The sequence below is a fragment of the Kogia breviceps genome, chromosome 1, assembly GCF_026419965.1.
Source record: "Kogia breviceps isolate mKogBre1 chromosome 1, mKogBre1 haplotype 1, whole genome shotgun sequence".
In the NCBI taxonomy this organism is placed as follows: domain Eukaryota; kingdom Metazoa; phylum Chordata; class Mammalia; order Artiodactyla; family Physeteridae; genus Kogia; species Kogia breviceps.
In genome coordinates, this window is record NC_081310.1 from 17,580,447 (window position 1) to 17,589,810 (window position 9,364).

Below are 9,364 nucleotides of genomic sequence, written 5' to 3' on the forward strand. Positions count from 1 at the left end.
TGAAAATTTTATACCAGCTGAATTTGTTTTGACATCGCTTTTTTAGTGTTTTCTTTTTAGTGTTTAGTTTTTTAGTGTCTAGTTTTAGTGTTTTTACATAGCAATCCAACTGGAAATCTTGGCTAATCTAGAGAAGACAACATGAGCTCTAATCCCTGGACGCATTCTCAGAAAAATAAATTATCCTTGGCCATGAATGTTTTTAAGTCATTCATTATGTGTTCACTTATACGTTTTCATGATAAAATAAAATGTTAATGTTAAAATATACATACCATCTCTTTTAATGATTCTCTGCTCTAAATGACTTAACTAACCTGTCAACTACTTACCCCCTAGCATTGCATAATAGGGCTTTGCTCGCCAAAAGTGACCTAAGAAACACTGGACCAGAGGAGAAAAGAAGTGGATTCTAGCTTTTACTCTCTACTGGAACTTGGTCAAGACCATTCCTTCTCTGGCCCCAGTTCTCAATTCCATAAAAAGAATGGGGGCACAGTAGGTCTCTCTATGGCTCCTTCCAGCCTTGGAATTTACAAATCACTGATACCAGCTTTCATGAGCTCTCTGTGCACTGCAAGGCCATAATAAATACTTGTTAACCAACAATCGTTTGCACTTTTTACTGTCCCAACATAGCACATCTTTAAACATTCCAAGCCTGCAGCACCCCTGGAGCTGATCTTATTTCTCCATGTGACTGCTTGCTTTTCTCAGCAGGAAATGTGGTATCTTCATTTTGATCTCCACTGGGTTTGAAACAGAATGGAGAGCAAGGTGTATGAAAAAAAAAAAAATACACTTCCTACAAATGCAAAAAGAATATGAGAGTCATTAGGAGGCATTAATTTGGGCAAAAACAAATCCTTGATGATTTTGGCATGTGCCTTGAGAAGAGATATGATAATTACCGTAAATTCTTTTTATAGAGAAACAGAATGCTTTTTTCCCAAACAAAAAACACCCTGCAGCCCAGGGGAGGGAACGGTCAGCCCTTTCTCCTACTGACAGGGACCAGAACCCTGAAACTAATGTTTTGCTGTCCTTTCACTGAAATGACTGCCTTTTGGGAGGTCTGGATTACTCTTAGGCCCAAAGGGCATTCCTGTAACTCATCGGAGCCAATTTTGGGACACAAAATACTTGCCAAAAGCCTGTACCGTGGCATGGCTATCAGCCCGGGAAGCCGGTGACTAAGTAACTCACACATGGCCAAATTATAGGATAGATATTTGCCACTAAAGAGCAAAGAGATATTCACAGATGAAGTTTCTCTGGGTCTTTTGCAGACAGGAAGTGATGAACATTCATGGACTCTTCAGTTACCTTTTCCCTTTACATCTGAGTCTCTCTTTCCATCAAGGACTGGTAAAGCCAAAGTGGTGGGACTAAGAATGAAAGGAAAAGATTGTCTAAGAAGATGCAATACCAAGGGTCTCCAGGGGAAATATGGCTACCTTAGGAATTATGGTTCATCTTTATGTCCCCAGATTTTCTACATATTCACATCATATATTCTGCAATATTGGTTTAATTGAGTCAAATAGAATCAGATAAAAATAGCATTTTAGCACTAGAGTTTATCATCTCATCTGATTGTTTCATGATCTGAACACTTTGCCATAAAAACAAAATGAGAAGAATCAGTGTATCCTAGTCAGAGCTGTTAGCAGGGGCAGCATCCCTCATGGCCGTTATAATCCACAAAGGAATATTGACCGTGGACTGCAGAGCCTGGGAAAATGAGTCGGGGACCGGACAGATGCTGCATGGTGAGGGGTGACACGCAGACGTGTCCGTGCTTACCTGGGGGGAGGCAGCCATGGACAGGAAAGATATACAGCACCATCCTCTTGGAAAACCTTGAGAGAGCCACAGCCAGCAATGCAGCTTTGTATTCGAAAATACTGTTTAATGTTGCATCGATCCCAGAACATTCACTTCAAAGGAACTGAGAAAGCCCATGCAGTTCAAATTCCAAATTGAAATATTAATAAAGACTTTTACAACTCTTATGGCGGTGCCTGAGCTGCAAAACAAATGATCTGTTGCTGCTGCACTCTCTGTCTTTTTTATATATAACAGTTTCTTCATTGGAAATGAAAAAGTGGTTAATGATGCAGAATGATCATATGTTATCAGGCCCCGGAGAGTCATGAGAGAAGATGGGGAATGAAAGAGAGAGAGAAAAAAGAAAAACCTCCCTCTTTCCAGGGCTTTCAAAACTCTGCTCCTCCCTAGGGAAAGCTGCCTCTGACTTTAAAAGAGACTTCTGTGGCAGCAGGCAGACCAAGGTAAATACACCTGCTCAGGAAACTCACCAGGAGTGGCTTTATGAGTTCCTGATCTCCTAAAAGCATCTGGAGGCCCAGCTCCTTTGCAAGAGTTGAGGAGGGCAATAGGCAGGGCTAATCCCATCCCTTGGGGTAAAATAAAAATAATTAGAGGTGATCATTCAGCTACAGACAGGAAAGTACTCTATTGCTCGTGCGGGTGGAATTGAAGCGTTATAGGCTGGAAACAGACGTGCAAATACAATAGAGTCTATTCCTTTTTCTACTCCAAGACATTTGAAAAAAAGAAATTGTGGGCAGTCTTTAACTTAATTCAGGGATCATCAATCTATGACCCCTGGGTCCGGTCTACTGCCTATATTTATAAATAAAATTTTACCGGAAAACAGGCATGCCCATTCACTGACTGCATTCACAATACAATGGCAAAATCGAGTAGCTTTGCTGACCCTCGGATAAGCCATAACTTGTTCTTCTAAACAAGATTACCTTGATTCTGGAACTGAGAAAGATATCCCTTAACAGACAAAAACAATCTCTGAATGGTCATAGGTAAAATATATTGCCAGAGTTGCATGCATTATTCTGCAAATAGAATCAATTCTCAGATTATATACTTCCATCCTGGTAGAAGCCTGCCATTTCGCTGTACTGGAGCAATGTTGTTGTTTTTTTTAATTTCGAGCAGTCCCTTTTCACTCCCCTTTTAACTTTCAAAAGGAAAAGTAAAAAGAATTATACTCTAGCCCTCTCAGCGTAATTCCCTGATGACGAGTTGACTCTCCTTTTTGACTCCAAAGCATTTTGTCTCTCTATACTACCTCTTCAGCTAAAAGAGACTGCTGAAAAACAAATACAATGACTTCTGTTCCAGTTCAATAGTTTCTTTCAGTTGTTTTTATTTTGCCTCACCAAGTCACTTGGCCTCAGTTACTCCAGTCATGGGAACTTTGTCCATACTGGATACCCTTCACTCTAATCCCCAAAGCCTCATATCCTGTTTTTCACTCTTTCTCTTGATTTTAGCAGATGTTGTCTATTAATGTGTCTGAGAGCCTAGGATGCTTCAATTATTGACTGAAGAAACAGGCTATTTTCCCTCTGTGTGTTTCCCCACAGTTACTGTCCATTTGTCACTTGCAAGAGTGTAACCATCAGGATAAATAAATCACAAATTGAAATATGTGGAATGATCCGGCTATGAAGATTTGGATTCTCGGCATCAGAAAGCCGAAATGCTACACTTGCCCCATTTTACTAATCACAACTTATAAACTCTCACTTGTCTAAATAAATCCAGGCAATGCTTCCTTGTTTTTAAAAATCTGCCATCCACCTGACCCTCCTTGTTTGAGTGTCAAAACATAGTGTAAATCCAGGGCTAAGCTCTGAATATGTACTAAGTGTATGAAAAAAAATGACAGTCTGGTTTGGTTGAACGTAAGTTCACCAGGGAAAATTGATGTAAGCCGAATCTAGAAAAGGTAGGGTAAGCCCTGACCACCTTGGTAAGAAATTTTGTGCTTATTCTCAAAGCCCCAGAGAGCCAGTGAAAATATTTAACTAGTCCGGACTGCTGGGTTCTGGAAATCCATTCTTTCTCATTAGCTGATTGATTTTAGTCATTTGACTAGTTTGTCTTCAAGTTTTACTAGCAGTCAAAGTAAAACCTACTTTATATAACTCAAAATATGGTTCAGAGGAGCAAAGGAGATACACTTGCAAAATGTGTATAATGATAAAGTTTTCTGATTATCATCATATTCATCATAATGGCCCAAGTTATCCCAATTTCAGTTCATTGAAACCAGTTTAGCAGAGTATATACTCAAAACAGCTGAGCTTGGATCCTGGCTCCACCATGTACTATGTGGTGACTTGCCTTCGTGAAGCTTCAACTTTGTCTTCCAAAACTACAGTGAAAATAATAGTGCCTACTTCACAAGCTACTAAACAATAAATAAGGTAACTCATAAAACACTTAAGACAAGGTCTGACAGATGGTAAGAGATAAGAGCTAGCTTTATCATCATCTTCATTCATAGCTCACAATGGGAATGTTAGTTGGGTATGAGGGACGGAGCAACAGCTTTACCCCACAACACCAGGGAGTGTGTGCAGTCACTCCAATGGAGGAATTTCACCAGTTGATAGATGACTTTCTTAGCTTGCTGTACAGTGCACATAGTAGTGGCTCAACAAACATTAGTTCCTTCACTCGGTAAGCTTTCAACAAATGTGTGTTGAGGACCTAATTCATGCCACACAACGTGGAATATCACGTTGAACAAGACAGCGTAGAGTTTGGATTTTACAAACCAAACAACAACCCGTGATAAGTGGTGGGTTCTGAAGGAATGCATTGCAGAGCCACTGAATCCAGTCCAGAAGGGTTAGAGAGGGCTTCCTAGAGGAAATAAGGTCTAAGCCAAGACTTGAGGCAGGAAAAGGAATTGGCCACATAAAGCAGTGTGGGGCAGGAAGGTTATTTCATCAGAGGCAGCAAGATGTGGAAAGTCTCAGAGATCAGAAGGATCATGGAGATCCAGAGACTGAAAGAAAGTTAACATGGCTGGAGGGCAGAAGATGATGGGGAAATGTGATGGAGGTAAGAAAAATAGCTCATGGCAGAGGGTATTGAATGCAGACTGATGCAGTCAGACATCATCCGAAAGCAACAGAAAACAAAGGGTTTCAAGCAAGGAGTGAGACATGATCACCTTTACATTTGAAAAAATTATTAAAATAAATGAAATCACTCTTGCTAGAGAATGAAGTTGTCTACCTGAAAGATGACAAGATGATGATGATTTCTGTTTTGTTTTGTGTTGTTTGGCCAAGGGCATGCGAGATCTTAGTTCCCTGACCAGGGATCGAACCTGTGTCCCCTGAATTGGGAGCTCGGAGTCTAAACTACTGGATTTCCAGGGAACTCCCATGATTCCTGTTTTTAAACCGTAATGTGCAGCCATTAAAGGCACTGGCAGAAGGGCGGTGGCAGATAAGTTTGAGACATCCAGGGAAATGGAGGATGGTGAGGGATTGAGAATTCAGCCACAGATTTCTAGGAGTGGAGGGAGTCCTTCTTCTTATCTCTGAGTTTCAGCTGTGTCCAGTGATCAAGAACCATATTGTTCCAATTTATAACTACTGCATATGATAGGGACTATATATATATATATATATATATATATATATATATATATGTTATGTGCTTGTCATCTTTCTCATCTCCTCCACCCTCACCTGCCTTTCAAGAAAGATAGATTCTTGCTTTTGTGTTCAGCTTTTATAACCTCCTTTGCTGCAAAGAATGCAGGGAAAAAAACTCAAGCAGAAAATTTAAAAGACATCCGAGAAACCAAGTTGATTTACCTAATAAGTAGTTGATCCAGAAAGAGGAAGAAAGAAGCAAGAAACATAATAAGACTAGTAAAAGTTTGGGAAAGCTTGACATGGTTGTGGAGATATATCTGGGGATGCAGGATAGTGTAGGAGATATTCAGAATGAAAAAATGAGGAAAAACATCTTACCAAGTGTTCCTGTGTTATAAATGATGTAATCACATAAAAGTACAGTAAGATTTAAATTGTTTTTCAATTATTTTAAAAGCAGAACAAGCATTTCTTATATTGCAACACCAAGCTGAAGTGGGGCTGCAAGACTGCTAAACTATGCAAAAGTTACCTGTATGATGAGGAGGCTTCCCCCAAGACACAGTGATGCATTTCCAGAAAAGTCTGTTTAAAATTCTTACCAAGGATGAAAGGGAAAAGGGGGGAAAGGGTCTTTCTTTTCACATCCACATGTATAGGACATAAAGTAAGAATTTTGGCAGACACTGTTTTTTCCCCTTCCAATTATGCTCAGTTAATAGTATTTAAAAGGAAAGATCTGGGCTTCCCTGGTGGCGCAGCGGTTGAGAATCCGCCTGCCTATGCAGGGGACACGGGTTCGTGCCCCGGTCCGGGAAGATCCCACATGCCGCGGAGCGGCTGCGTCCGTGAGACGTGGCCGCTGAGCCTGCGCGTCCGGAGCCTGTGCTCCACAACCGGAGAGGCCACAACAGTGAGAGGCGCGCGTACCACTAAAAAAAAAAAAAAAAAAAAAAAAAAAGGAAAGGTCTTAGGAAAGATGAATGAAAAAGAAGCTCCAAAGAAAAACTGCAGACCTGGAATATCCTAAGCAACTGCATAAGAGAGGGAAGAGATACTGTGGTATAATCATTATTTGCTCAGAACAGAGCAGAGTAGGGATTTGTGCTCTGTTGCTGCTTAAAATATTTCACATAAATGAATCAACCAAAGAGTGGAAGCTAAATCAGACAATTTAGCAGACTAGAGGAGGATATCTAAGACCACAGAAATGAGAGGAAAACACTGCTTAAACTGACAAAAATTTAAGTGTGATTTATAAGGAATCCAAATGTACTTTTACTTTTTATTATCAGATAGCAACGATTTCAAGGAAATGATTGTTCAACCTGTTTGAGAACAAGGAATTTGGGGCGCCTGAGACAGCAAGGAGCCCGAGAGGGACACGGCCAGGGCATCTGAGAGTGTGGGGCAAGAAGGGGACTTTTCTTTGCAAAATTACGTCTTTGAATCAAAAGTTTAAACTTACTTTTTTTACATAGGAGGATTAGGGCTTGGGGTGCCTTGCTATTTTCTTTCGAAAATCAATAAGGAGCTTGTCTCTGAACAAACATTCTATCTAGTCTATTGTACAGGCAATAGAAAATTGGGTGTAATTGAGAATGCTGCATATAGCGTTCATGCAGCCAGCCAAATGGCTAAAAGCCTGTATTTTCATTCTAGACCCAGAAAAAGGGGAATTTATGGGAAAGGGGGAATTGTATGTGGAAAAGAAATATATCTGGATACTGGATCTTTATTCAGTATTCGCTTTTATGGAAAAAACGGAGCTATTCTATTTTTAAACATCGAAGTCAAGCTATAAAGGAAAATCAGTTTGGGTTTTTGTTTGTTTGTGGTACGCGGGCCTCTCACTGTTGTGGCCTCTCCCGTTGCGGAGCACAGGCTCCGGACGCGCAGGCTCAGCGGCCATGGCTCACGGGCCCGGCCGCTCCGCGGCACGTGGGATCTTCCCGGACCGGGGCACGAACCCGCGTCCCCTGCATCGGCAGGCGGACTCTCAACCACTGCGCCACCAGGGAAGGCTGGAAAATCTGTTTTGAATATGCATCATTGGAATATAGTTTCATCAATTTGTTCCATACGTTAAGCACCATATACAGCTCTACCTGTAATTGGTAGCTGTTTGGCAGCTCCCATGAGAATGCCACAGCAAGACATTTACACTATGTTACAATTATCGAAACAACAGGGTGGGGTACTAACTACTTAATCAGCAGGGTATGCCAGTACATGAACACATAAGGAACTCCTTTCTCCCCACAGTTCCCAAAGAAGGATGGAAAAAACACGATCTAATCCCTGCATGATCGCAACCCTGGAGACCAAGTGAGCTGTCAGAAAGAAGAATGCTGGGACAATTACCAGTCGTTCAACCCAGGCATCACCAAAAGAAGATGCAGATGATTATTAATCTCTATGTGCTAAAGATGAGCAATACATTCTCTTCAATGCCCTACTGCCCACAAGAGAGAATCAGAATCAACAACAGTGTCATATAGGGTTGTAATTTCACTCCACCTTTATTGCTAGATGATTATCTCAACTTCATAAGACACAGGGGGCAAAAAAATTATCATTTTTATATATAAGTAAGCTGAATAAGGTAAACCGCCTTTCCACAAATTTCCTGGGCTATTAAAGAACACCCAGATGCAGAAGTCCAAATTCCCAGTCCAGTATTTATCCCATTAGACTACAGAGTTTCCTGTGGTCATGTCAAGGGCCAGAGCAGTTTCTCATTCTTGATATTATTGATATTTGGACAAGACAATTCTTTGTTGGGAAAGGGAAGCTGTCTTGTGCGTTGTAGGATGTTTAGCAGAATCTTTGGCTTCTACCCACTAGATGCCAGTAGCACCTTTCAGTTGTGACAAACAAAAATGCTTCCAGACATTGCCAAATGCCAAATATTCCCTGCAGCGCAGAATCACCCAGCTGAGAATCACTGGACTAGAACAATATTAACTTACCTCTTACATTATTAATAAAGTATATAAGTTCATCTTAAGAATTTAGCCATACTCTTCTAAGGATATCACATAATTCATTATTAACACTATCATAAACCCCTTTTATAAAAGTCTAATCTGTACTACAGCTTAGTGGTGAGTTAAATCACTTCTTAGCTACTCATTAAGCAATACAGAGGATCCTTCTCATACACACAGGCATTAATTTCAAGTTCAATAGCAACCAAACCTGTCTGTTAGAAGCTGTGAAAATATACATTATCTCATTATTAATCACTTGGCATTACATAGACATTCTCAAAACACTGATATCCAGCCTGTCATACCATGTTATTTGTAGATGAAATGGGACTTGGGAACACTTTGAGGAAATATTAAATTCTGGGAACCTCTAGAAAAATAAAGATATTAACCAGGAAAGGTTGCATTGTTCTAAAGTCAACATACTTATAATTACTCACTAAAGCCAAATGTAAATTCCAAGTCAGTCAGCCTAAACACCTTCTATAGTTCATGAATCCCTTAGTAATTATCTTCCTGGACCCATCAAGTTCTTGAAAAGATATCATAGATAAATTAGGGAGCATACAATTCTCCACTTAGAAAATTTTGTCTGAATTTGATAGCCTTTGCAAAATTGAGGCAGGCTTATTCATCAAAGATCACGGAAATGAAAGATCACTGTTTGATCCATCACTTGGATCATAATTACATGAAGATATTAGTTGAAGCCTACCGTGGCGCTCACCTTTCGTTTGGGTCTTTTTTTAAAGGACATCTTCCTTACGGACATAAGAATTTTAGAAATTGGGGCCAAGAATCTTCCAGGAATAACACTGCCACAGGACATCTAATGGAAAACTGTGATTGTTTCTTCAAGCAATATGATTGTGTGAGGATTGGATGCATACAAATGAAATAGTTTAAGAATTACTCATAACC